This window comes from Echinops telfairi, unplaced genomic scaffold (assembly GCF_000313985.2).
Source record: "Echinops telfairi isolate 266 unplaced genomic scaffold, ASM31398v2 ScPeMD7_28;HRSCAF=97, whole genome shotgun sequence".
NCBI classification, from domain to species: domain Eukaryota; kingdom Metazoa; phylum Chordata; class Mammalia; order Afrosoricida; family Tenrecidae; genus Echinops; species Echinops telfairi.
This window is the reverse complement of record NW_022103925.1, coordinates 847898-853835: the sequence shown is the minus strand read 5'-3', so window position 1 is coordinate 853835 and position 5938 is coordinate 847898. Positions and strand designations below refer to the sequence as shown.

Below are 5938 nucleotides of genomic sequence, written 5' to 3'. Positions count from 1 at the left end.
CAGAGCCCCAGGGGGTCCCCTGGACTGATGAGGTGGCAGGGGGACTCACGCACGATCCCTGGTGGCCCCGGGGGCTGAGTGCTGGGCAGCTAACTGTGGGGATGGTGCTTCAAGCCACCCCCGTGGTTCCTTGCTCCCGTCTTGTCGTGCAGTGTAAGAAGCCCCGGGGGCCAGGTCTACGAGGTCCTGTGAGGGGGTGGACCGATGACTGCCAGGGAGGTGGCTGAAGACAGACAGACAGACATGTGTCGGCGGGTGAGTCTGTGTCAGGAGCCTCTCCGAGCATGGGTTCATGTCTTGCTCAGCCTTCCCCTCTGTCAGGGAAGCTGCCTGCCCCTATGAGCCTCCGGCCAGGAGGGGCTGGAAGAACGGCTTGGTGGTGGTGATGTTGGTGGGCGGTGGTGAGGTCGGCGGGGTGGTGGTGATGATGTCAGCAGGGGGTTGACGGTGTCATCTGGGGGTGGTGAGGGTGGCAGCAATAGCCGACCCCCAAGGACATGGCAGTTCGTGAGAGAATAGTTGTGCCGCCCGCTGGCCAGGTCTGACTCACTGTGTCCAGGCGTCCACCATAGGCCGAGCTGCCTTCAGGTTCTGTCCTCACTCACGTTCTTGGGGTGTTCACGTCGGTCTAGGGCCCCCCACGTCACTGACCATGCCCATCCCCAGCCGTGCTGTGAGGTGGACGGTCAGTGGCTGGTCCCTCCTGGTGGTGGTTCCTGGGTCTCGCTGGAGTCTTGGCTGGTCTTGGGCTGACATGGATGGGTCTGCTCTCCTGGTGCCTGCCCATGTGGCCAGTGTGCCCCCTGCCCCCCAGCACCACGATTCCCGCGGGGCGTCTATGGTCCCACCTCATGGAGAGTCCGCTGGGCAGGTGGGACATGCTGAGGACAGGTTACCACACTCCCTCGAGTTGGGGCTGACCCACAGAGCCCCCGCAACACAGGGTGGAGCTGCCCCCGTGGGTTTCTGAGATGGCAGCTCTTTATGGGAGTGGGAAGCCTTGCTCACTAGGAGCCGCTGGTGGTTTTGAACAGCCGACCCTGTGTTTGCAGCCATGCACTGGCAGGGCCCCTCCCACAGAGGGCAGTAGACCGAGAGAAGGCTCACTGCAGTCTAGTCTCCTGACTCACGTGGCCCCACAGCACAGGGGAGAACCCTGCCTGTGGGTTTCCAAGGGAGAAACTCTTTGTGGGAGCAGAAAGCCTCATCTTTCTCCTGTGGAGCAGCTGGTGGTTTTGAACTGCGGACCTTGGGCTGAGCAGGCCAGCTTGGCCCCGCAGACTTGGCTGGTGTGCTGATTCTGTAGGAAGCCTCGGGCCCTGCAAGTGGTTAGATGCTCCCCTGCTAATGAGAAGGTCAGAGGGTCACGTCTGCTCAGGAAAGGCCTGGCAGGGGCCTTTCAGAAGAGCCCGCCTTGGGAGCCGGAGTGGGGGCGCCGCTCTGATACAGGGGTCTCCGTGGGTGACAGACAACCTGACAGCACCTCTTCTGCTGCTGAACAAAGCAAACACGTGACTCCGGGCTGCGTGGGTCAGCAATGGCAGGCCCTGGGCCACCGGCACCATCATATCTGCAGCTGGAGCCCTGCGGTGCCCATGCCCGTGCCCGTGTGGGGCACTCCCGGGCTTTCCTTTGTGCCACGCACGACCGTGTAGCTCCAGGGTCAAGCTTACCTCCTGGGAGACCAGCACGCCCTGTGCTTGCCTGACCCAGAGATGTGCCTTCCTTCTGTGGGCAGATGGAGACCGGCTGGGGCACAGAGCCTGGGCACCGTGGGTCCTCTGACCTGGCTGGAGGGCCAGGGGACACCCTGGAGCTCTGGAGCTGCCCTGAGCCCCTCAGAGCGTGTCCTGGGCCCTCAGATGGCCGGCTGCCTGGCCCAAGCCCCCCCACCAGGGTGACTCAGGCTGCCAGTATTCCAGGCAGGCAGGCAGCGAGGTTAGCTAGTGCAGACAGAGCCTGTCTCCCCGCCGCAGGAGCACTGAGCAGGGCTGTGGGCTGAGGGGCTGGGCTCTCCGTTGGTATTTGAGGCCCCAGTAAGATGAAGTCACCTGGGATGGGGAGAGGGGGGAGCGCCCTAGGGGCCCAGGGAAATCAGCCGCCCACACTTTGCCCTGCAGCCTTCCAAACTGGGAAGCGGGGAGGCTGCAGAGGAACCATGTGACCTCTCCACCTCTCCTAGTGCCCTGCAGGAGTCAGAATCCAGCCCCAGCTCTGTCTGGGGAAGTCTCTCTCTGCTCTAAGAGAAAGTTTTCTTACTCAGTTCCTGCACCCCACCCCCGCTCTCTGCCTCTATCGCTCTCTGTCTTGTTTCTTTCTCTCTCTGGGCTCTGAGGGAAGTCTCTCTCATTCTCTCTCATATTCTCTCTCCCTTTCTCCCCCACCCCCCTGGACCCTCTGGGGGAAGGCTTCAGTTTCCTTCTCTCTCTCTCTCTCTCTGGACTCTGGGCTCTGTGCTGCCCAGGGCTCCGGGGCTCCACATGACCTCCTGGTTACCCCTTTGTTTGGGGCTGGGCCTCACCTGCTTCTTTCCTAGGAGGGAGGTATGCCTAACACTCACCTGTTAACGTAGTGACTAGAAGCCCTCTTTCCAAAGGCCCCGTCTCTCCTGAGGCACAATGACCCTATAGGAAGGGGTGCCTGGCCCTGCCGGCTTCCAAGGCCCCCACTCTCCATGGATGCAGACAGCCTGGGGGCCGCTGGGCTCCTCACACACCTGAGGCCAGCAGTCGAGAGCTGCCACCTGCTCTGCCCGCTCCTTTTTGCAGGCGTGGGCTCGGGGTTCCAGCAGCCCCTGCGCGACAGGACAGGACAAACAGGGCCATGGCAGAGCAATAGCAAGTGTTGGCTGCAGCCAAGGGTGGCCTCTGAGTGGAAAGCTCACAGAGGACCCGGTCTTGGCTGGCACTCGGCCACAGGGACGTCCGTAGGCCCCCTTTCTCTCGCCACCCCTCCGCTGGCATGAGCTGAGGTGGGGAAGCTGACCAGCAGCCCTTTCCTCCTGATCTAACTGTCAGCTCCGCCAATCCCTGCTCAGCATCATGGCAGCACCAGCTCCCGCGGGGGGACTGCCCCGTCCCACTGGACATGAACAGGACTGCGTGCCTGCCGACTGTCCTTTATACCAGTGGGGAGGGCCTCGGTTGCTAACCAGAAGGTCACATGTCCAGTGTCACTGCTCTGCTCACCCTGGGGGCCCTGCCTGCCCCTCCCCACGGCCTTGGGTTCTGGAGGCCATCTGAGCCGTCCTGAGCCCACTCTCAGGATCACAGGAAGCCCCTCCTGGTGACATCAGGGGTGGGTGGCGGGGCTGGGCAGCTGTGCTGAGGCAGGAGCGGGTAGCCTGTAGGGGCAGGTGTGGGGTGGGGTTTGCCTGGGCAAAGACCAGGCCTTGCCCCGGGTTTCCCAGAGGCGGGCCCTGCAGGTCAGCAGGACCGTCTGGTGCGGCCTCCCCTTTGGGTTCCTGCCCCCACACACACACACCACGCTGCCCAGAGCTGCCGAGACCTTCCTCGCTGTGGCCTGGCCGATGATGCACAGAGGGTGGGCCCGGGGGGAGCATTTCCATCTTTTCCTTTTTAAACGTTTTCTAATGCTGACGGCACCGCACGACGCCCAGGCAGGCAGGGCCAGCTCAGCAGTTTCCACGGAGCTCCCAGGGGACAGCAGCCGGCTTCCTGTGGGGCGGGCTCCTCCCCTCCCTTCCCCACCTCTTCTTCTTCCCCCTCCTCCCCTCCCCATTTCTTCTCTTTTCCTTTCCCTCATCCCTCAGTGCTCCATCTTCTCCTACTCCTCCTCCCTTCCCCCTATTTCCCCTCCCCCTTTCTCAGCCATGCTCTCCCCCCCACCCATAATGAGAAAACCATGTCCCTGCCGTGGGTGCTCCCACTGACTGTGACTCTGATCACTGACTGATTCACGGCGCGGGCCCTGCAGGACAGGGTGCAACCTCCCTGTAGGTGTCCCTGCAGGACATCTCTCTCCAGATGCTCCCCTGAGTGGACAGGAGGCCCCACTGTGCTCGTCCATCATCTGCTGTGGACACAGGCTGTCCCCACCAGCTCCTGTGACCAGCACCCACAGCGAGTGTCCAGCCCCAGCGCATGTGGAGCTTCAGCTGGGTGCTCCCTGAGCACAGTACAAACTGCCCAGACAAGCCCCCAGGCATGTCCCAGGCAGCCTGCTCCCGCCCTGCCTCGAGGTCTAACAGCAGTTTAAAGGGCTGGGGAGGGGCCTGGTGGACCATTGGTTACAAGTTGCACTACCAGCCTCAAGGTCAGCAGTTCAAAACCCCCAGCTTCTCCATGGAAGGAAGACGAGGCTCTGTACTCCTATAAGGAGGTGCAGGCTCAGAAACCCACCAAACCCCCAACTCGCTGCTGTTGTGTCAATGCTGACCGATGGCAGTGGCCCCTGTGGGCTTGCCAGACTCACTGCTGACGGGAGTGGAAAGCCCAGCCTGTCGCCCTCCAAGCTGTGGCTGGTGGTTTTGAACTGCCGACCACGTGGTTCATCTCGGCCCTACAGGGTCGCTGCTGGGAGTCGGAATCCACTTGGCAGCAGTGAGTGAGGCTTGGGCAGCTAGCTGCAAGGCCAACAGTTTGCAATTACTCAGGAGAAAGAGGAGCTGTCTGATCCCAGAAGAGCCACAGCCTCTGAGCCCCAGGGCGGGGTCGCTGGGGCGACTGACTGCACGGCAGGGGGTTCGTTTTGGTTAATGTCCTGGCTGGGGCATCTGGTGGCCCCGCCTGTGTTCCCAGTGAGGGTCTTGGCCTGCACATGGTTTGGGCAGCTGGTGGTCCCTGGTCCTCTCCCCTATGCCATCTCCCAGGGCAGCAGGGAGTCCATGAAACCTCTGTCAGGACTACCGCCTGTCCTGCACAAAGCTTCTGTCCCCTGGGGCGTGGGGGGGAGGGGCTGTGTCCCAGGCCATCTGTCCCACCGGCTGTCTGGCCGAGCAGCTGATGACTGCGGGACAGTCTGCAGTCAAATGTCCACAGCCTGAGGGGCTGGTGAGCACTGGGCTGGGCCTGGGCCGGCTCCTTGCCCTGTCTGTCTTGCTCCCCTGGGCTGTCGCTCTGAGCGCTCTCAGGCTGCTCCCCAGCACAGTGACCCCCTGGGACAGCAGAGCCTGCTGTCCCACAAGGCTGCGGGGTGTTTGGAGCTCGACCTGGCAGTGAGCAGCAGGTGGATCCCAAATAAAGGACCACCACGGGCAGGGGATACACTGCGGGGGGGTGGGGGGTGTGTCGATCTGTGCCTCAGCCAGGAGAGGGAGAGACCGGTCTACAGGGCTGGCTGCTGCCTCTGAGCTCAGCCTCGGGTGTGTGTGTGTGTGTGTGTGTGTGTGTGTGTGTGACGGGGGACCCAACTCCACCTGGACTCTCTGCCTCTGGTTGCCAAGGGTCTAGCCACTGGTCCCTGCAGCTGGGTTGGTATGAGGGTCAGCATAGCGGGGGGGCGGTGTTCAGGGGCAGTTGAGCGGTGGAGCCCTCAGGCCCCCTGGCCTCCCCCTGCTCATCCTAATTTAGGGAGCATTTTGTTTTATTTTTTTGTTTTTTTAATCGTTTTATTAGGGGCTATAGGAAGCAGTTTAAATAGCAAACATGCTGAGTTGCATTCCCACCCACCCCCCCCCTTTGCTCGTGTACATCTTCATCTTGAGCTCTGTTGAGCACAGTTGACCCCCCTCCCCCAGCTCCTGCGGGGACACAGAGGTGTCCTCTCAGCCACAGGTGCAGGCACCCCGGGCCATCCTCTCCTTGGCCCTGAGAGAGATGAGGGTCCAGAGACACCCTCAGTTTCCCGGGACCCCGAGGGGCACCTCCTCCATGTGGGGCGTGTGCGTCACCGTCTCTGTCCCTTGCTGTATCTTACTCTGTATTCGTGCCTGTGTCTGAGCTTCCTCTCTGGCCGCAGATCGGGGACGCGTCCACAC

The 5938-nt window shown here is 62.2% G+C and overlaps 1 protein-coding gene across 1 annotated transcript in view; it reads left to right on the top strand.

The window, feature by feature from the left end:
• Positions 1 to 214: 214 nt before the first annotated feature.
• AFAP1 (actin filament associated protein 1) overlaps positions 215 to 5938 on the top strand; it is a 57446-nt gene continuing 51722 nt past the window's right edge. Inside the window, exon 1 of the mRNA XM_004715061.2 lies at positions 215 to 255. The gene's annotated coding sequence lies outside the window, so the exon portion shown is untranslated. The remainder of the gene's footprint in view (positions 256 to 5938) is intronic.